Source organism: Pelodiscus sinensis, chromosome 1, assembly GCF_049634645.1.
Source record: "Pelodiscus sinensis isolate JC-2024 chromosome 1, ASM4963464v1, whole genome shotgun sequence".
NCBI lineage: Eukaryota > Metazoa > Chordata > Testudines > Trionychidae > Pelodiscus > Pelodiscus sinensis.
Window position 1 is genome coordinate 24,718,338 of NC_134711.1, and position 22,736 is coordinate 24,741,073.

Genomic DNA, 22,736 nt, shown 5'->3' on the forward strand with positions numbered 1-22,736 from the left:
CAGAAAATGCCACATTATAAACCACCAAAGGGAGGGAAAGGACACAATAAGGATAAAAATAATTAAATCCAGAAGTTTTGTTAATGTTATTGCTAATAACATTTTAGATCTTCTCAGCTAAAAAAAATTTAAAATCTCACTTACTTTTCAGCCTTTGCCGAGTATTTTAACATTGCTTTTCATACCATTTGGACAATGAAAATAGATTAGATCAACATTTTGCTTTGATGAGATTTCTAAAGAGTAGAAAACACTGCACTCTTGTCTAAGATCTGACTGTGGGATAATGATTACTTGATTAAATGATTGTTTATCTTGTTAGCCTTAAATAAGAGTCCTTGTCCACAAAGTCAATAAGTCCTTCTCCACATCATACAGGGGCTTTATCAATGCGTTATTTTGGATTGCTCCTTTTTGCTTCAAAGATAATGGGCCAAATTCACTATAGTTGAAGAGTAAATTGCCAACCTGTTCCCGCTAATTCTCCTGCATGCTATAAAAATCTCACCTTGATAGAGGTAAGGCCATGCTACTGCTGTCTCAGAATTTCCTACCTATCAGTGGCATATGCAGCTTTCTCTCCTGCCTAGCCTAGGCCTCCATCATGTAAATAGTTGAGGGAATGTATACGGCATATCGGGTCACAACTTCTTCAGTGCAATCACTATGCACTTTCTGTGCCCAACTTCCACAGTCACCAGTGTGTTTTTCACAGTAGGACTTGGCACCTGGGTTTATGCCAAATCCACAGGAGCTGAACCTGCCTCCAGGGTCAGCGTATCTGGATTCTGCGGGGGTGTGAGTATACATGTCTGCCTTTCTTATTCCAATATTTCCACACCATGGATTTTAAAAATGTTTAACTGCAGAGTCTTTCCAGAAATATAAGAAAGCAGAGATAATAATTCTATCACAATGCATTTTCTCCCTTCAGTTATGTGTATTCTTATCAGCCTCACATTTTATTTCAATACAAATGCATTTAGTTAGTATAAATGCGGGTTTACTACTTTCCTCGCCTATCCATATAGCTAATCTTACTTCCCTTTTCAACATGAAAAAAGGCTTATAGGGTAAAAAAAAATCAGAGAGAAATAAATGATAAAATCTTTTGGATCATCTAGTCCATCTGTCTACCAGTGCACAATTGTTGAGGTATCAAGATTACTTAAATTCCTCCAGATACAGTTTTGTGGCTGTGCACATATTTAAAAGCAGTATTGTGCAGAAGTTGGGAAATGTATAGCGAGCCAAGGTCTGCATGGACAGAATTTGGCTCAATATCTGAACTTTTGTGTGTATATGTGTGTGTGTGTGTGTACTGCTGAGCTTACTTGGGGTGCAGCAGATGTCTGTGGGGACTGCCACAAGGAAGGCCACAGGTGTTGCTGGGACTGAGGCATGGTTGCAACAGTCCACCAACTGGCAAGAAATTGTAGGACTGAAGCCTGATTATAAAAAAAATAACACGCCCCTGATAGTGAAGGATAGATTTCTAGTCACAGTCTTGACAGATGCAGAACTGAGTGTCAAATATTATCTATCTCGGAAAAAAATGTTCACTTCACCAACTAGGTATTTTTCCTTGACTCATGTTTTTATATGTATACGAATTTGACCTATATAGTTCTCATAGAGCCAACTCCCATACACTTCACCACGTCCTGGAGGTTGAACCAGCTGAAATTCCTCCAGATACATTACAGCTGAAAACACTTCCCACCCCAAATCTAGCTAGTCTATGATACGCAGAAATTAAATTTAAGAGTGTTGGTTTGGCGAACATTTGTTCTACAAGTTGTATCACCCTAAACCAGGATTCTCTGGTCCAGCAACATCCATGATCTAGCAGGACCATGGATGTTCCTGGACCACAGAGCCCAGGAACAGGGAGGTCTGGCAATGGAGCAGGAGTGCAATAGAGGGACCGGCAACTCAGCTGGAAGTCCCGGCAAAGCAGGGAGTTCTTGGTCTCAGTGGCTGGGAAGCTCCAGCCCCAGCGACAGCCAAGGAGCTCTGGTTCTGGAGTCAGATGGCTGCAGAGCTACCTGGCTGCCTCTGGGGCCAAAGCAACAGAGTTTTCTGGGGGCTGTGTAGCTCCGGCATTGGACATGGAGCCAGGGAGCTCCAGTATTAGCCATGGAGCTCTGGCCATGGTGCGCCAGCCCAGGGAGAAGCCAGCAGCAGCTAGAGAGCCCTGATAGACTGGTGCAGCAGTAGGGCTGGGGGTAGCAGAGGAAGGGACCTCCCCTGGTCTGGTAAATCCCCTCATTCAGGATCGGTCATGTTCCTAGGATTCTGGATCAGAGCATTCCAACCTGTAGTTATTAATTTTAAGAGAAATTATGAATTCTCTGTATTTTTACCAAGAGGCAAACTCTGCATTGAACATGCAGCCCTGTAACATCTCGGTTATTCTTTTGCCTCCAAGGAGTAGTGATCCAGGAATGGCAAGGGAGAGTTATTATTATTAGGATTCAGACAAATAAGATCCTAGACCGGTGTTTCCTAATTTTATTTGGCCACGGAACTCTTAAACTCAAAAGAATTTTGTGGAACCTCAATAGCAGTCTTATACATGGAGCTGAAAAAGTAGGCCACAAATAAGCAAGGATAATAATAAACAAATGCTAAACAAGGTCATGAGATCAACACAAATGAAAATTGTTTTCAATAAAATTCATAAATGCTTAATATTAATTATTATTTTTTAAACAACAACATGTTATTTTAATGGAATTTTCTCGCGGAACCCTTATTTTCACTTCTTGGAACCCTGGGGTTCCCCGGAACACCATTTGGGAAACACTGTCCTAGACAATAGGCCACATTCCACTCCGAAGAACTGGTCTGCCAAAGGAGAGGTTACCTGGAGTGCAGTCATCCAAGAGAGTTGTGTGATCACCTGGGGAGGCCAATCCAGCCGTCACCTGACATAGGCTGTAGAATGTTGTAAAAGGGTAGGAACTGCTCTACGCAGAGTCTTTGGCCATTTTCACCAGCTCAAGCAGATGGAAACTGCTGCAGCAGACTGAAGAAGCAGGGAGAACTCTGTCTATATTAACTCAAACTTCAAGATCCGCCCCTCCCCTCTCCCCCGAGAAGAATGAACTTGCATGAGGGGCATTTCATTCAGGATATGTGTGCTACTAGGTAGAGTGCAATGCGGGGGACGGGGGTAGAATCCTGTGCAAGATCTGTCTCATGTGACACACTTATCATGTGACCTTGAAAAGTTAACCATTGGACCCAGAATCTCCTCACAACTACAATTCTGGGAGACTATGGGCTTGTCTCCACTTTGCACTGGATCTACACTGCAGCGATTGATCTCATGACCATTGCTTTATTGCATCTCTTTAGATGTGATAAATCAATCTCTGAGAACATAAGAGCTGCCATACTGGGTCAGACCAACAGTCGAACTAGCCCAGTATCCTATCTTCTGACAGTAGCCAATACCAGATGCCCCTGAGGGAGGGAACACAACAAGTGATCCTCATATGATCCCTCCCCTGTTACCTATTTCCAGCCTCTGACAGAGGCTAGGGACACCACTCCTACCCATCCTGGCTAATAGCCATTGATGGACCTGACCTCAATGAATCTATCCAGCTCTTTTTTGAATGCTGTTAAAGTCCTAGCCTTTACCACATGCTCTAGCAAGGCATTCTAGAGGTTGACTGTGTGCAGAATGAAGAAAAAAAGCACTCTCCCATCGACTCCAGTGTGCCACCAGGACAAGAAGAGTAGCCAGAGTTTACAGGAGAGCCACCTCTGCTGACCATATTACACAAAAGACGCAGCTATTTGTGTAGCTGAAGTTACATAGATTAGATTGACGGTGGGCGTTAGTGTAGAGAAGGTCTATGTTTTTAAGTTATGAGGTTGTCTGGTAAAGCACCACTGGTCCCATTTGCCAAGTAATTAGACTCTGAGATCTCAGCTCTTAGGAGAGACACTAGAGACATTCTCTGTAGACCTCAATGTGTGCTTAGAGATCCCCATTGTCAATGACAGGGACTGGACAGTCAAGCCCAGTGGTTAAAGCAGGTGTCAGCAGTTAGATGCCCCCTTCAAAGGCCAGAGCCAAAATCAGGAATCAGAGTAAAGGGTCAGAACCAGGTTACAGCAACACAGGGACAGGACTGGGAACAAGCAGGAGCTATAGCAGACATGGGCCAATAGTTTGAGTAGTTACTGAGCTGCTGCTTGTTTTATGAGGTGGTCCACTGACTCTTTCAACCATTCTGACAGTAGCCAGACAGCTGTCTGCAGGCCAGTTGTGCTCATTAGATTGGCTAGAGACTGGCTCCGCTGCAGGCCCTGATTCCTGACACCAGCCAGAGTGGTGCCTGAGCGCTCGTCAAGTTCCCTAGATTTAAAGTACATGGGATCCAGCAGCTGGATTCCTCACAGCAGACTGTTAATCATCCAGGAGGGAAGCTCAACTAGAGCTCTGATAGACGGTCACAAAAACAACTTATAAGAGACTTGAAAATGGCTCCTTTAAATAGTAAATTGGATTTTATCATTAATCACTTCTTATTTTAACTTGTGCACTCCCTGTTGTGCCTCCAATTCTAGTGCGTCCACAGGGGATTTTTAATGTTTTTTAATTTAAAAAAATTAAACTGAAGGAAATTTTGAAACAATTTGGAACCCCAAAAAATATCTAAACAAAATACTCAGACATTTAGTTTGTTTCCACCCCCCATAATCTGGTAACATTAACTTGAATTCACAACATGTTTTGGTTTTGTTGAATCTATTTTGTTTTGGTTTGTGAAAAAGATTTTGGCTGAAAATTTTCACCCAGATCTACTACTGATTCCCTGACAATCCACACTACCAGGTTCCTGACCTGAAAGCACTTCTCTCTCCTCTCCTGACTCATAGCAAGAACTGTGGTAGAACCAAGCCAATGTATATTTATAGACTTAAAAATACTGTTAACTCTTGCGTAGAATGCTCGTGAAAATAGCTTTGTACATCACAGCATAGGCAAGGGCAAGAAATAAAAATGTTAATACACAGCATTCTTCCACTTTAAGCATTTTCTTAAGCAGGGAAGCCCACACCTATGCCGGGCCCCTGAGCAACATGGAAGGGGACTGGTTCTGCACTCTCAGGCTATGTCTAGACTGCAGGTTTCTTTCAGAAGAATCTTTTGCGGAAGAAATCTATTTTGCAAAAGTTTTCCGTTAAAAGCATTTTCGGAAAAGCACGTCTAGATTGGCAGGATGCTTTTCCGCAAAAGCACTTTTTGCGGAAAAGCATCCGTGGCCAATCTAGACGCACTTTTCTGCAAAAAAGCCCCGATCGCCATTTTCGCGATCGGGGCTTTTTTGCGGAAAACAGTACTGTGCTGTCTTCACTGGCCCTTTTGCGCAAAAGTCTTTCGGAAAAAGACTTTTGCCCGAACGGGAGCAGCATAGTATTTCCGGAAAAGCACTGAAGATCTTCCATGAGATCGTCAGTGCTTTTCCGGAAATTCAAGCAGCCAGTGTAGACAGCTGGCAAGTTTTTCCGGAAAAGCGGCTGATTTTCCAGAAAAACTTGCCAGTCTAGACACAGCCTTGGAGTGGGGGTGTGGAGAAACTTGCATTGCCACTGCCCAATGTCATGTTTTGTGCATACAAAAAACTTTGGTTTTCACCACTATCAGATACATGCTTCAGCATTGTGGTCCTGGTTGTGTCATTTCTGATGTTGATGAGCTCTTGCTTGACTCCTTTTCAAGTTGCTTCCTCCCTCCCCCGCCCCCAAGTTGTAACTTTGACTTGGTGTCACTAGAACAGACCATGTAAAGTTGTCTCATTCTGCTTTCCAGTATGCATCATCTGATCTGAATTGGGCTTTTATACCCAATCATATCCAATTAGGCATGCAATATAACGGTAGAGGTGAAAAGAACTTTGACTTAGAAACATGATATTTAACAAGAATGCCATACACAATGTGCTGAATAACTAGCTTTGTTCTGCTTTGCAAGGATGGTAGCTACTTGTCATCTGATTAAATATAAACTTCATTTTTTTAACCTTGTAACACGTCATATCCAGCTGTCAAAAATACATATCTACTCAATTATTTTTTTAAATTACTAATTCATCTCTTATGAAATATTTCTACATACTGTTTCACATTCAGTTTAATTTGCCTATAAAATAGCATATCACTAAAATTTCATTTTTAAAAGTGATAACATTTAAAGTTTGAAATTACTAAAGATGAAAATGTTTTACAAAATGTGTTGCTTTTTTAATAACTTGGGCAAAATAGTTATTGTGTTAGGACTGCAAACGTGGTTGTGACAAGAGCAAGACACTGAGGAAAAAAGTGAATCACAACAAGCATTCATTTGAAAAGATTAGTAATATGTGGATTAGATGTAAATCTGAAAGGCAGACTAGAAGATTTGACTCGTTTGCTGATTATCAGGGAGAATAATTTTTATCGGCCATATTCATATTTAGGGTATATTCAAAATTAAGCAGAACTTCCCCATGGCTTAAAAATGGACCCTTGATTTGGCCTTATATAGTCTTTCTTCCTAGCTGAAGTCTTAAAGTCTGTACTGTATCCCCATTCACCATGGCTCTTGATATTGTTTGATATCATGGATTTTCTTGGGCTCTGTGACTCTGGTCTCTTAAGATTCAGATACCCCTTTGTCTCTTCTTTCAGTATCTCTTACCAGTTTGTTCCTCCTTTCCATTCTTCCTGCCTGATGGAGAAGCTTAGGGCTTCATTGTTGACTCCTTCCTCTTCTCCCAATTCACCAAATCCTATCACTACTACTTCCACAATCAACTCCTTCCTTTCTGTCCTGAAGGTCATTTGGCTTGTCCATACTCTTAATCCTCTCGGCTACATCTAGACTGGCATGATTTTCTGGAAATGCTTTTAACGGAAAAGTTTTCCGTTAAAAGCATTTTTGGAAAAGAGCATCTAGATTGGCACAGACACTTTTCCGCAAAAGCACTTTTTGCGGAAAAGCGTCCGTGCCAATCTAGACGCGCTTTTCCGCAAAAAAAGCCCCAATCGCCATTTTCGCGATTGGGGCTTTTTTGCAGAAAACAAATCTGAGCTGTCTACACTGGCCCTTTTGCACAATAGTTTTGCACAAAAGTACATTTGCCCAAACGGGAGCAGCATAGTATTTCCGCAAAAAGCACTGATTTCTTACAGTAGGAAGTCAGCGCTTTTGCAGAAATTCAAGTGGCCAGTGTAGACAGCTGGCAAGTTTTTCCGGAAAAGCGGCTGATTTTCCGGAAAAAACTGGCCAGTCTAGACACAGTCCTCCAGTATTGACCTTCTTGTAACTTTCTCCCTGGACTTCTAAAACAGTAGTTTTCAAACTTTTTTCCTCATGGCCCAATAGAATCATTTGACTAGAATGTGGGCTCCAGTGTGGGATTGAGAGCTTTGCAGTGTAGATAGGGGCTTCTACTTTGGGGGCAGGGCTGGAGCAGAAGGGGCTTACCTTGTGCAGCTTCCAGTCAGTGATGCAGCAGGGGTACTTAGGCAGGCTTCCTGCCTCTCCTGGCACTGTAGATCATGCTGCACCCCAGAAGCAGCCAACAGCAGGTTCCCAGCCAATGGGCATGTAGAATTAGTGCTCAGGGCAGGGGCAGTGTGCTGAGCCTATGATCTCTCCTCCCTCTCCCCATCTAGAGTCAGGCCTGCAGCTGACTGCGTCTGGGGCACAGAGCCATCTGCAAGGCACCCACACTGGTCACCTGATTACCCTGCAGCAATGAGACCCAGTGCCTGACCCAAAGCTTGAAAACCGCTATTGTAGTTATTAACCTTTTCCTCCTCCAGTCTATTCAGACTACTGCCATCTAACTTATCTTCCTAACCTGGTGCTCTGACAGTTACAGCTCCCTCTTTGGATCTCCCCACTGCTTTCCTCATTGCACTGCATAACAAAATCAGGAAATAAAGGCTCTACACTACACTTACTCATCCTTTGATCTTGGGCTCCTTTGCATTCCTTCCCAGACTCATTCATTTCACCGGTGATGCCAGCCTTGATGTTCCCTTTGGGTTCTTTTCCTTCCACTCCCAAATGGGTATTGTAATACTGCCCAGGATTCACCACTGCACCACTTCCTGCTGGTCACTTTGGGAATTATCTCTTCAGCCCCGGAGCATCTCCTTTTGACTGGTATCAGACCTGCTTTTACCTTTTATTCTCAATCATGTCCCTCCCAGACCCTGGCACCCTTCCCTCTGGGTACTGCTCTGCCATAGTGCCCCCACACTCAGGTGTCCTCTTCCTCATGGAACCCCACCCCAATACCCACCTCACCTCAGTGATTCACTGCCAGTCTTCACCTAGCCCCTGTCTCAAGGGCAAACTGCAGTCTGACATGGCCACTCATCATAGGCAAGGGGGTATGGAACTGCTGCCTGCAGTACTTGTATCTTCAGGCCCTGCAGCCTGGGAGCTTACCTGGCCAGAGCTTCCACAGTTGGAGCAAGAGCTCCACCTCTGTCTCCACCGCTTCAGGAGCCCTTATTTATTCAGCCCCAGCTGGACCCTAATTGGCTGTGTCTTCCTCAGCTGCTGGCTCCACTGCTCTGCTGGGTTTTAATCCTTAAAGGGCCAGTGCAGGGCAAATGCCCCGTCACAGATGGCTGATGCCTGACCACTCCTAGGGTTTCAAATAGGCCCTGTCACAGGTGCGTTCTTCAATACTGTCTCTAGGCATGCCTCCCCCAAACCAATTGACCGTATTCCCTTCCTTGCCACACTCAGATCCCTCCTAAATATTTAAATCATTTTGCCTATGAAAAGTGACAGCGAAAAAGTTAAAATGAGATAATGTCTTAATTATTAAGATGTGGCTATGTCTTCCTGGATACCTACATGATATTGTCAACTTTATCTTTCTCAGCTTCTCCATTCACTCCCTTTGTTGTCTGTTGGTGACTCTTGCTAACTGTCTAGCAGCGTATATGTCAAATGAGGACTGTAAATTAATTGGAGGAGGGAATGTGCAACTACATTTTTGGATGCTACAAAATAAAGACTCGTGATGTTATATTTCCTACTACCTGTGACTGAGAGTTTGGCTTTGAGGCTAACAAACCACCATTGAGGAGAGACTATTTTCCAAATAATAGCACAGTATTTAGGTTTTGGAAAATGTATAGTTTAATAAAGTGATTCTTAGGTCATCTGAAACTGATCTGTATAAAATTTTCACTTCTGAACCTCTGTATTCTAGTTAACGAGCTTATCAATATACAGTAAGTAGTCATCACAACACATTTTACCTGCAGAGGCCACACAAGACAATCTGCCACCTAAGATAAAACTTCAGTCTGCTGCTCCCCTCCTCAGAGACGTAAGGCAGCAAATTCAGCCCAGATACCTTTCCATCATGAGAGAGGGGTAGCCAGGCCAAATGTCCTCAGAAGTGCCTTGTTACCTACAACCAGAGCAGCATACTAAACCTGACTTAGACATCTTAAATTGAAGGACAAAACTTCTTCCTAATCAGTTCTTGAGTAGGAAAGATTGATTTGTCTTCCAAGGCTGTGTCAGTGGGGAAAAGAGTTACTCTTGCAGTGAAGAAGATGTGCAAATTTGTTTCTAGTTCTTCAGTCCAAGAGCAAATTTGGCACTGGTGCATAATTTATGTGAAGAAAACAATACTTACAAGTAATGTGAAAGAGTGTGTAATTCAGTTAACATGATATGCTATGAAAAGTACGGTATATAGTGAAGGGAATTATGAAAGTACTAATGTGAATAAATTTAACTCAACATCAGAGTCTTATTTAGTACCAGTGTTAAATTCCATGATTATGAAAAATATGCCATTCCCCTGAAAACAAGTTGGTTATTTGTTCTTTTTAATTACAACATGTACTTAAATGTCCACAGGAAAGTATTTTTAAATGACAAAAAGGTGCACATTCTCTTAGCCCTTATTATCTCCCTTCTGATGTCATTATGACTAAAATGATGAATTAAATTAGTAATATAATGCATATACCAGGATAGCATTTGTATGTTAAATTCTAATATCCTTGATTCTACAATTCCACTCCCAGAGAAGTATTAAAAATATAAAAATTCTTCTTAAATTTACAGGGCTGAATTCACCACTATTACAAATGGGCAACACACGTACATATATATATATATATATATATATATATATATATATATATACACACACACATCATATGTGTGTATTATAGAATCTTAAAATCATAAGACTGGAAGGAACCTCAAGAGGTCATCAAGTCTGGTTCCCTGCATTCACGGCAGGACCAAGGATCATTCTGACCATCCCTGACAGGGGTTTGTTTAATCTGCTCTTTAAAATTTCCAATTATGGGAATTCTACAACATCCCTAGGTAATTTATTCCACTTCTTAACCCCCCTGACAGTCAGGAAGTTTTTCCTAATGTCCAGCCTTAACCTTCCTTGTTGCAATTAAAGCCCACTGCTTCTTGTCCTATCATCAGAGATTAAAGAGAATAACTTTTGTTGCCCTTCCTTTTAAGTACATTGAAACAGTTACTATATCCCCTCTCAGTCTTCTCTTTTCCAGACTAAAAAAGCCAATCTTTTTTTTAATCTTCCCTTATAGGCCATGTTTTCTAGACCTTTAATCATTTTTGTTGCTCTTATCTGGACTTTTTTTCCAATTTGTCCACATCTTTCCTGAAATGTGGCATCCAGAACCGGACACAACACTTCATTTGAGGTCTAATTAGTGTAGAGTAGTGCAGAAAAATTACTTTTTTGTCTTGCTTACAACACTCCTGCTAATAATGTTGTTTGCTCTTTTTGCACAGTGTTACATTAACTCATATTTAGCTTTTTGTCCACTATGAGCCTAGATTCCGTTTGTCAGAACTCCTTCCTTGGCAGTCATTTCCCATTTTTATGTGTACTGCTGATAGTTCCTTCCTAATTGGAGTACTTTGCATTTGTCCTTAGTGAGCTTCATCCTATATGCATCAGACCATTTCTCCAGTTTGTCCAGATCATTTTGAGTTAAAAACCTATCCACTAAAGCACTTGCAACCTCCACCCCATCTTGGTATCATCCACAAACTTTATAAGTCTACTCTCTTTGTCATTATCTAACTCATTAATGAAGATATTGAACAGAACCAGTCTCAAAACTGATCCCTATGAAACCCTACTCATTATGCCCTTCTAGCTTAACTGTAAACCATTAATAATTATTCTCTAGGAAGGGTTATCCAACCAGTTATGCACCCGCCTTATAATAGCTTCATCTAGGTTGTATTTCCCTAATTTGTTAATGAGAAAGTCATGCGAGACTGTATCAAAGCCTTACTGAAATCTACATATACCACAACTACCACTTCCCAGTTCCACATTTTCTGTTATGTATGCACACACACATATTGAGTAACAGGACTACCCTGTTCTTGGTTTTCCTCTTACTTCTAATGTGTTTGTACAATGTTTTCTTGTTATGTCTTTAGTTAGTTTGATAATATTTTGTGCCTTGGCCTTTCTAATGTTGCCCCTACATATTTGTGTTATTTGTTCATAATCATAATTCTTAATTTGACTTAGTTTTCACTTTTTGTAAAACTCTTTTATTTTTAGATCATTCAAGATCTACAGTTTAGTTATGGTAGTCTCATAATTTGCTTTTGTGCCCTTAATAATGTCTCTGATAAACTGCCAACTGTCTTCATTTATTTTTCCTTTTAGACTTGCTTCCCATGGGATCTTACCTACCAATTCCCTGAGTGTGTAAAACCAACACATTCAATAACAGAAATTCTAATATGCATACACAAAGTGCCTCAGATATAGTTGCTATGTAAATCTTTTTTTAATTTCTTCACTTTGAGTCTCAAATTGAAACCATGAAGTTCCAGTTAATAGCTAACAACAAAGTTGCAATGTCAGTTTGACAAATTAGAAGTTACAGAGATTTGCTCAGGTGAATAATTTCTTCCATCTTGGAAAACAAAGTATCTGTTTATAATCTAAAAAAAGTTGCATTTCAAAATGTACCCATTAGTACAAAGATGGCATTTATATTATGACTGCATAATTACATTTTACAAAAATTATTTTTCTCACTCTGCTCTGTAGGAGATGACATCTGTGCAACTTATCATTTGCATTGTATTCTCTGTATAGATTTTGCTCTTGAAGCTTACCAGTGCAGTGTTCATAGAAAAAAAAATCCCTTCCTACTTGAAATAATTCATTCAGTGAAAACAAAACCTATACTTGTGGACTTCAGATCATTTAAATGCAAGAGTCCCAGGAAATTCAGCTTTTTCCTACATAAACTCTGACTCCCTTGCAGATAGGTTGTATTTTACTTTTGAATATACTATTTAAATGTATATTATAATATTTGCATGTTATGTGGATGAATTGATGTTTATACTGTAGTGCTAATTACAGGTAAATCTCAATTACTGAATGACCATCAGGAGGTGGTATAAAGAAATGGAAGAATCAAAAGTTTGCAAAATCAGAATTCCAATTTTGAAGAAAATTTCCAAATTTCTAACTAAGCAGAATTGATATAGTTAGAATGTGTCTGTGTACTGTATGTTTTGATAGCAGTTGTTTTAAGAAATTTTATAATTGGTGGCTTCATTCAACTTTTTAACAGGACAGAAAGTTCTGCACTGACATACACCTATATAACTCCACTGGAACCAAAGAGATTGCATGGAATGTGAGGCAGAACAGAAGCTGGACAAGATTTTCATTGTCAGACGCTATAAAGTAAAAAATTTACAAACCATAACATAGAATGTATAACTAAAGTGTACTTTACCGGTCAGCCACAAGGTGGCATTATGTATAACATACCTTATTTAAGCTAATCTGGTGCATATACGCAGTACACTGAATGATCTTATAGTGAATAAATGTAGTATGTATTTCTTCAGGAACAAGCTCTATAGCTAGTCCATATCTAGTACAGAAGCATAACCGGCCAATAGCAGCCCTGCCAGGTACAAGATGTACATGACATGGTGTCAAAAGTAAACTGATGCTAGAGAAGAACAGTAACAAAAGGAACAAAGCAACAAATGTTGTAAAGAGAAGGAAAAAAGCAAAAAAAGATTTTAGTAGCTCATCAATATTCCACTCCTGAATTCCTGAAAACTTCAGTTTTGACAAACCATCAGAATGAAAAGACTAAAAGCAGTATTTTGCAAGATTTTGCACTGCAACCAAACTCTGCAACTGACGACATCCATAGATGCCCTTTAATATGCTATGAAGAAGCAAGCAGAGTATATTTTTAAATCTGCTTTTACTGAAGACAGTTTAAAAGATTATTATGATGGGGTTCTGTCTGTGTTTGATGCCTACTTTATACCTCAGAAATGTGGTTTATGAAAGGGCATGTTTTCACTAGAGAAATCAAGAATCATGAGAAAATATTTAATCTTTCATAAGAGCTCTGCATGCTTTGACTGAAAAGTGATTTGAGAAGTGATGGGTGCATGCAAAACATGAAAATATCAGAAGCAGTCTGATTGTTAGGTTAACAGATAATCTTTCACAGCAGCTACAACTAAAAGTAGATTTATCTGTACACAAAGTTATCTGAGCTGGTGAAACAACAAAACCTAGAGCACCATGCCAGATATGAGAAACCTGAAACTAATTTAGAAGCTGTAAATAGAGACAGGTTGAGTGTTAAACTCAACACCTGAAAGCCATGATGTGATGAGGATATTCCAGACGAACAAAGTCTTTCTGAATATATGTACAGAATATGGAACATTTCATACCTTCAATGTATGTCCAGATAAAAGTGAAATATGTAATAAATGAACAAAATGTGGACATTAGAATCATAGAATCATACAGCTGGAAGAGACCTCAGGAGGTCATCAAGTCCAGCCCCCTGCCCAAGGCAGGACCAATCCCAACTAAATCAACCCAGCCAGGGCTTTATCGAGCTGAGACTTAAAAACCTTGAGGGATAGAGATTCCACCACCTCTCTACCACATTAGGGCAGGAAGAGAGCTAACTATAATTACAAAGAACCAAGAGCCATTGTTTCTGGAATCTATTGCGTGGTAACAGAGTCTTCCTGGAAAGTGAAACTGAATATTCATGGAAATATTATTGACTTTAAAATTGACTGAGGAGACGATGTGGCCATCACCTGAAAAGGGACTGTGATGGGGTGGACAAAGCCGACCTCCCTGCTGAAGGCCTTTCAGCACCCTGGCCATCAGCAGGAGCAGTGGAAAGGTCTTCCGAGCAGAGTAGAGGGGGCATCCTGCACTGCAGCCTATCAGAATGCAGCAGGCTGTTATATAAGGAGCTACTAGCTAAGGCCCCTCAGTTCCTTCCTGGAGCTCAAACCAGGCAGACCTCTGGGCTGACTGGGACAACCAGAACCTTGGACAGCTCCGAGTGGGAGTTGGGCTCTTGTAGCTAAGCGGAGCTAGATCCTGGGGCTAAAGGCTAGCCAGGGACAACACTATGGAACCCTGACAAAGGGAACTCAGCAGCAAGGTCCAAAAGAAGAGCGGGATGAAGCAGCATCCCAGGGAAGTGGCCCAGGGATGCAACCATACCTACAGACTTTGAAACTCGGCAGGTATCTGCTACATATAGGTCCCTGGGCTGGGACCAAGAGGAGTAGATGGGCCTGGGTCCCCTTCCCCAATCTCCTGCAAACCACACCCAAGCAAGGGGGTAAAAGAGGAGGCCTGAACCTCAGCCATGGACTAGACTTTGACTTGCCCGCATACAGGTGAGTTAAATATAGTGAGACCCCCCCTTCAGCCACCAAAGGGTGCTTGGACTCAGGACCAAACTTGTTACAGGGACTTACAGTCATCTTCACCTCCTCCTACAGCTGAAATCATTTGACATAGCCTGAACCAGCTCTCTGAAGTACATTGGGTAGTTCACCACAGAAATATCTTAAAAGGACAAAATGTAAGGTCTAATAAGTCTTGAATCTGGCCTTGCAGAATTGCCAAGCAGAGAACACCTCCATGCTGCCACCCTAGAGAAAAAGCAGCCAGCTCCCACACTCCACTACCCATGTCCTTCTGCAGACACACACAAAGGATCTAACAGGCAATACCCTCATGTCTCCTGATAGGAACCTTGCCCTATATAAACTCCAGGGGCATTTCAGGAAGTGACCAGGCAACAGTGAGAATTTTCTCTAGCTGTCACTACCATTTCTGCTTTTTGTTCTTGAACTCTTGGCTTTGGCTTCAGCTTGTTTTGGAACTCACCTCCTGACCTAGACCTTAAACCCAATTTGGGAACTGATCCATGACTCTGGCCTCTTCCACTACAGTCAGCCTCAGGTTTGATTCCAGTAAATCATGGATCCCGACTGCCCTTTTCAGGATCTTGACACAAAAGCTATACAATGAGCGTGCATGGGATGGAAGAATCAAAGACCAACAACCATCTCAGCCACAGAATGGCAGCCATGGATGGACCTAGTGAGAAGGATATTAGAATTTGGCAGAGTATTTGACACTGGACTTTTGAGAAGAGATCCAGTACACATAAACTTGAGACAATACTGAACCATACCCTTCTACCAGACAGTCCTTTTAAAGAGACTAGATGCAGATAGATGTGAATTCAGAGGACATCATTACCTTGTTGTCATGGATTTTTTCAGGTGTTTAGAAATAACATACTTGAAAGACACATAACATGGCACAATGTTATCAAGAAACTTTAGTGCACTTCTGCTCACATTGATACTTCGGTACAGCTGGCAAAGACAACAGACAATGATTCAGTGCTGAAGCATTTAAGTCATCCTGAACAAAATATAATTTTTTTCATTAGCCCCAAATCAACCAAGAGGCTGAGAGAGCTGTAAAGACATACAAGAAAGTCCTTCTGCAGGAAGATCCATTCTTTGCTCATCAGAGCTACATATCAGCTCCAACAGTAGCTACTGAATGATTCCAGCACAGTTTCTGATGGGAACACAGCTCAGTATTACTGTTCCAAATTTGCAAAGAGTCTTTCTTAAGTGTCCAGATAGGAAGAGAGTAGCTAGATTGGATAGAAAGGCAAAAGGAGTTTACAAACACTTTTCTAACAGATGTCACTCAGAGAACTGCTGAGTCTAGAACCTGGTTATTGTGTTTGTGCCAAACTGGATGGAGAAAAAGGACAATTCCAGCTGTGAGAGAGAAAAAGAATTCAGCACCCCAGTCATATGTGATCAAGACTGACAGTGAACTGACAACATCTATCGCTTGTTCTTCAGAAATAACAATTGACAAAGGAAACTCTACACATGGTAGATGCAGAATAAAAAAGACTCAAAGATTCCAAACCATAGCCAGTCATTGCAACTAATGGGCAGGCAGATAACCAAGCTGTTATGTGTTGGCTCATGTAATTAGAAAGCCAGTCTGATACAGAAAATTTAACAGACTGATCTGTACTGAGCTTCAAAAATAATGTAAATATTGTAAAGGGTAGAAATATTAAAGGGAGAAATGTAATGGAATGCTAAACTGTACTATATTGTTCAGCCACTAGATGGTAATGTGTGTAGCATACCTTATTTTAGCTGACCTCAGCAGGCTCTGGCATTGTATTAAAAGATTTTATAGTGAATACATCTAGTGTGTGACTCTCTGGGTAGACAGCTCTGTGGCCACTCCATATGTGAAACAGAATTTTGACTCGCTAGTTGCACCCCTGCAACCTACCATGCACACAAGGAATACATGGCAGACTGAGGCCTCTGTACAAAATCAGTGCCATTTAAACTGGTGCAACTCCCCAAAATAAACACTTGTGGGGTATGCCTATCCTGCAATCAAGGAGAGTGACTGACTGCAGCTGATATATGCACATCTGAGCTAATTTTGATCTAATCTATCTTCAACAACAATAGCAATTAAGCCTGGCAGTATGGGCAGTGGCACAGGTTAGACATTTGAATACATATCTCAGGTCCTGAGCAGGTTATACATAGAAAGCTAGCCATGTGCCACTGCCCTGTTTCCATGGCTATGCTGCTACAGCATTTGGGTATGTCTACATGTGCTGCAATCTAGTGCTTCAGTAAGAAGTGCCAGAACACACTTCAGAACTAAAGCACTCTTACAGCTCCCCAAAAAGAGCTGGAATGGAAATCCAGCCTGATCAATCATTATTTGAATCCTGCTGCAATCACCTCCCAGCAGCAGGGGAGGCATACTTAGGAGTTTAACTCTTACTTACAGCTGTTTAATTTGGGTTGGTGACTGGCTTAAGCTAAATTGATGTAAACAAACTCAAACTGGTTTAAGGGCATCTACATTAAAGAGTGGCTTCAATTTAAGTAGTTCTATTTTGAAATTTCTTTTTATCAACATACAGACTTGCACTGGTTTAATTAATCATGTATTTTTAAAACAATTTAGCTAAACTGGTGTAAGTTTGTCTGTAGACAAGGTCTTAGCTACACCACACACATTTCACAGAGACAAGGTGTAAGCCTAATTGTGCTTACAACTCCAATAGCTCATCTATGTGTTGTCCTGGTTTCCCCACATTCAAACAACAGATTTTCATTGTTCCTCTACAAAGAAGCGGGCCAGCCCTTCCTCAACAAATCATTAGCAGTCTATAATGGGATCCTGAACAAGGTTCCAACATCTTGAAACAATCCTCTTTCCCCTCCAAGGCATCTGTAATTGACAATTTGACCAGAAAGAGAAAAACATCTTTTGAGTAAAAGTGACTGGAAATATCCTTTAGATGAATAAGATATGAAGTGTTGCCAGGGTTGTTTGAAAGCCAGAATAAGGGGTTCAAGAAAGATTTCTATCAGGATATAGTCCCCACTGAATATGGGTAACAACTGTTTAATAATAGCCCACATGGATTGCAGTGTGGGTTTTTTAATTTCAACTATTAATCGGGCATTGCTCTACTGAAAACAAAGGAACTAACTCAGACATAAAATCTGTATGAAATCAGAATCTGACTCAGGATGTGCAAATGCAAATTCACTTAAATACAAAATATGTATACTCAGAGAACTGCAGCTTCTATACATATAGGCTACGTCTACACTGGCATGATTTTCCGGAAATGCTTTTAACGGAAAACTTTTCCATTAAAAGCATTTTTGGAAAAGCGCGTCTAGATTTTTTTGCGGAAAAGCATCCGTGGCCAATCTAGACGCACTTTTCCGCAAAAAAGCCCCGATCGCCATTTTCGCGATCGGGGCTTTTTTGCGGAAAACAGTACTGTGCTGTCTACACTGGCCCTTTTGCGCAAAAGTCTTTCGGAAAAAGACTTTTGCCCAAACGGGAACAGCATAGTTTTTCCGGAAAAGCACTGATGATTTTACATTAGATCGTCAGTGCTTTTCCGGAAATTCAAGCGGCCAGTGTAGACAGCTGGCAAGTTTTTCCGGAAAAGCGGCTGATTTTCCGGAATAACTTGCCAGTGTAGACACAGCCATAGAGAGTTGTATTTAGGAAGACTTAATATTAATCTTAAAAAATACACTGGACACTTATGCATTAGCATTAAGGAACTGTCGAAAATGACAATACTATATGATTACAGCTACAAATGGAATAAAGCCAAAAGTTTTTCTAACATGATTATAATTACACCTTAGGATATTCTAGATCTGTCATGAGCATCCAAATTCCTGGATCATCTATATATATATTCTCTTTGATACCGCAATGGGGGTATTATATTTAGCACAGTTGGAACTAAAGTGTCTGCATTATTTTACAATGCTAACTGTCAGCATTTGCCGCTGGTTTGTTGTTGCAGCAGGGGAAGGGAAATCCCTAGATGCAGAAGGGAAAAAAGAAAAGAAGAGATGACAGGATGACTTTGGATGATAAGACAGTGGATTACCATGTACTTAATAGGATGGTTTATAAGTCCTTTCTGGCCATCTGTATAGGAAGAAAACTCCAGACCCTCCCTCATAAAGGTTCCCAGGAGCATAAGTGTGTCCAGCAGGCTCCTAGGTAGGGTTGGAGGAAATCACTGCAGGATCACAGCAGAGAGAGCCAGGGCAGCAGTGAAGAACAGCCCAGGAAGCAGCTACATATCAGAACCTGGAGGTTTTCCCCAGATGGAATGGAAGAATGCCTGGGTTACATGTGGCTGTGTCTATTCCCCACTGCAGTAGGGCTGAGGTTTCCCCAGTAGCATAAGGGAGACAGTGAAGTCTGGTGGCACGGGAGGCAGTGCGGTAGGCAACCCTAGGGTGGAGGCTGGCAGCAGAAATCAAAGGATAATGACCTTCCTCCTCCATTTTTCTGCCTGGTGCAGTGAGTGGACTATGTGAGAAATGAAAGAAGTCTTAGCTGGTGAGACTGCAGCATGAAGGGATCATGACAGAAGTTAGGAAACTATAGCAAAGCTCCTGCAATAAGCAAATGGAAAAGTTGAGCGGAAGTCTGACTGAGTAGGGAAACAACTCATAGCAGAAAGACTAGAAAGGAAAACATTTAAATAGAAAATCTAAATAACAAAGTAGAAAATTGAAAACAAATAAAAGGCAACTCAGTAAAACTTTCCAAGGTACCCATGTGCTCAGACAAGGGAAAAGCCAGTCATGTCCCCTTGTCTACCTCCTGATGCTACAGCATTGTGCCTGATGGGCTCTTCTCAAGCATTTTAATTCTGTATGGTTGGATCCTCTTTAGTTCCATGATATTCAAGTAGAGGTAGCAACCAAGACTGTTTGTTTCCATCTGTGTCACACACAGACATGCAGTCCTTATTTCTGTGGGTGCAGCTCCTGCTTCTGTTATCCATGCCTTTGTCACCTCCAGAGTAAAGTACTGCAAGGTGCTGTTCCTGGAGGTACACCACCATAGACGTAGGCATCTTCAACTAGTGAATGGAGCCACCTGTGGAATTAAGCATAATGAGCACGTTGTGTCTGTGTTCCATGTCCTTCGTGATTTTCTAATTAGTTTCTGGGTGAAAATTAAGGTACTGGTTTTAACTTATAAAGCCCTGAAATGTCTTAAGTAGTCGCTAACTTAGGCACTGCAGATGCCAAGACATTACGGAGGAGGGGGGGCAATCAGGTGGGGTGTTGAAATTAAGTCTTGGGATTCAAGGGGAGAGTGCTGGTAATTAGTAAATTTTCAGTTGATATCTCTACTCTGAACCCTTCAGGAAAGAGGATTTGGATTTGCTGATTCTATTTCTTAGGTTTTCTCACTTGGGTGGTATGACTGGGATATGAATGGGTATTGATCCATACTGGAAAGCTATATGGATTTTTTTTCTTTATAAATAATGTACAGGCAGCTAGAGCCTATACAAAGAACTTTTGACATAGCTAAAAATCTCAGAGACAGTTCTCTCCCCTTTTTCAGGCAGGAGAAATAAAAATAAATTGGAAGGTGTTAAATGTCAGAGGTAAATCAGTCCATAGTTTTGTGAACATAATATAACACTCCTCCTTTGAGCAGTGTATGAAAGAATAAATGGCAGATGGAAAAATTTCTAACTTGTATCTGAACAACATATAGTAGGTGGCATAGCTGGAGAGAGGTCAAATGTTTGTGAAATACTAACCTTAATCTTATTAGGTTCTTACTCAAGATTAAGAACATATCCAAAGGGAAGGTCTGGGTTGGAAGAGGTTGGAATAAAAAAGGTTGCCTTTTTAGAGCATAAAATTTGGAAGAATAAGGACACACTGAGATAAGACAATGAGATACAGAAGGAAAATGTTGCAAGAAAAATTACACCATGTAGTAAAAGTTCAGTGCAGACAACCAACAAAAAAGTAATCAAAGACAAGAAAAAGGCACATGAGAGGTTTCTTTATAACTAATACCAAGGATACAATGAATCGGAGTTTTAAAGAATAAAATGAAGGTAAAGGAAATAATACAAGTGAGAGAAAGAAATTAAATTTAATATGGGGATGATGCCTTTTTAACATTTAAAAAGGAGTCTGAAGACACACGTCATGTCAGCTGTGCCTCCGAGAGATAACAGAGTTAACTTAGCAAAAGAAATAGGCATTGAAGAAGATGTAAATTAATTACTTATCTCAGTGTTCACAAGGGAGGCTAGAAAACTAATGCCATTGATAGAGATTTCTATGGGAATAAAAAAAAATCTGAAAGGAATGCTGAAGCATCAGCATAAATAAATGAAATTGGAGTGCCTGAGGACTGAGGAAGGCACTGTGATTAGAGGAACTATTACAGAGTTCTAAATGAAGCAAGACAGATTGGACAGGAACTTTGAAGAGAGGCATCCAAGAGCAGATAAAAATGAGATAAGAGTCCTAAGAACTAGACTGTCCATACAGCCTACGTTTACTCAAAATAACATTTTTAAAACCACCCCAGTGACTTAGAAAACTAAGTACTATTTTCAAAAGCCATTTTAATCCTAAAGATCCTTAATCCCATAGACTAAGTAGAGGCTGCGTGGACAGACCAACAGTGAATCTGACTTTATGTTCTGTAGTGTGGTGTCTTGTAGTGTCCTTGGGTATGTCTATACTGCATCCCTCTGTCGGCAGAGGGATGCAGATTAGGCAAGTCGACATTGCAAATGAAATGGGGATTTAAATATCTCGTGCTTAATTTGCATAAAAATGGCCACCGTTTTTGCTGACTCAGCACTTTATCAGCAAAAAGAGGCAGTCTAGAGGGAGATCTGTCGAGAAAGAAAGTCTTTTTCAACAGATCCTGTAAATCTCCTTGCAGGAGGCATAAGAGATCTGTCGAAAAAGGCTTTCTTTCTTGACAGATCCCCCTCTAGACTGCCTCTTTTTGCCAACAAACTGCTGAATTGGCAAAAACAGTGGCCATTTTTATGCAAATTAAGCATGGGATATTTAAATCCCTGCTTCATTTGCAATGTTGACCTGCCTAATCTGCATCCCTCTGCATCCCTTATGTTCTCTAGATCCCTTCTTAAATATGGTTTCTGTCTGCAGGAGATCTGGGTTTTGAGTTTATCCTGTTCAGACTAACTCAGCTACCCCCTGAAGTTGGATTAAAGTAGGCATTGTAGGTCTGTGACTGTTCCTGAAGCCATAGGATAAGATCAGTCCTGGGGGAAAGGAGGTTAAGTTTCTAGTCTTAGTTTCAAAGTAAACCTTAAAAACATGAGCTCAAATGGAACTAATGCAACGTCTGTCTGAAACACCCAGTTTCAGAGGTGTCAGCTGCCATTTTCATCTTAACTATGAAATCTGCTGCCACGTGGAGGCCCTCAATAACAACATCCCCCTACACAGGGCTCCCCATATGTGAGAGAGCCTATCCTGCTGCTATCTCATCAGAAGTGGGATGATGGCACTGGAATGCCAACCATGGAGCTTATCTATGTGGCATGTTCCTAGTTCTCATGTTGCCTTAATCAGCCATGATACTCAAAGCACTCAATTTAAGAACTGATTAACCTTAACCATGTATCATTTCTGTTACTGGCCTTTCCTGCCAGACACATTGGTTTCTTTAAGTGGTTAGGCACATCATTTTTTTTCTGTAGATGGTTACTCCAACATCCACTGTAACCAGTGAATCAAATCCTCCCATATCTTTCTGTATTCACCAGTGTGCTCTCACATTACAGAGAATGCCTTAATTCAAAGCAAAAGTGAGGGAATCAGTGGGCATCTCTAAGAAAACAACCTGGCCTTGGCATGGCTTCTGCTAAGGATTGTAGGATAAGTACCAGAATATACTCCTAAAGTCACAGCTGGGTAGAAGTGCTAGATC

At 40.9% G+C, this 22,736-nt stretch overlaps 1 protein-coding gene across 3 annotated transcripts in view; it reads left to right on the forward strand.

The window, feature by feature from the left end:
- The window catches only part of LHFPL3 (LHFPL tetraspan subfamily member 3), a 412,985-nt gene that overhangs the window by 244,819 nt on the left and 145,430 nt on the right, over positions 1–22,736 (forward strand). The window lies entirely within an intron of this gene.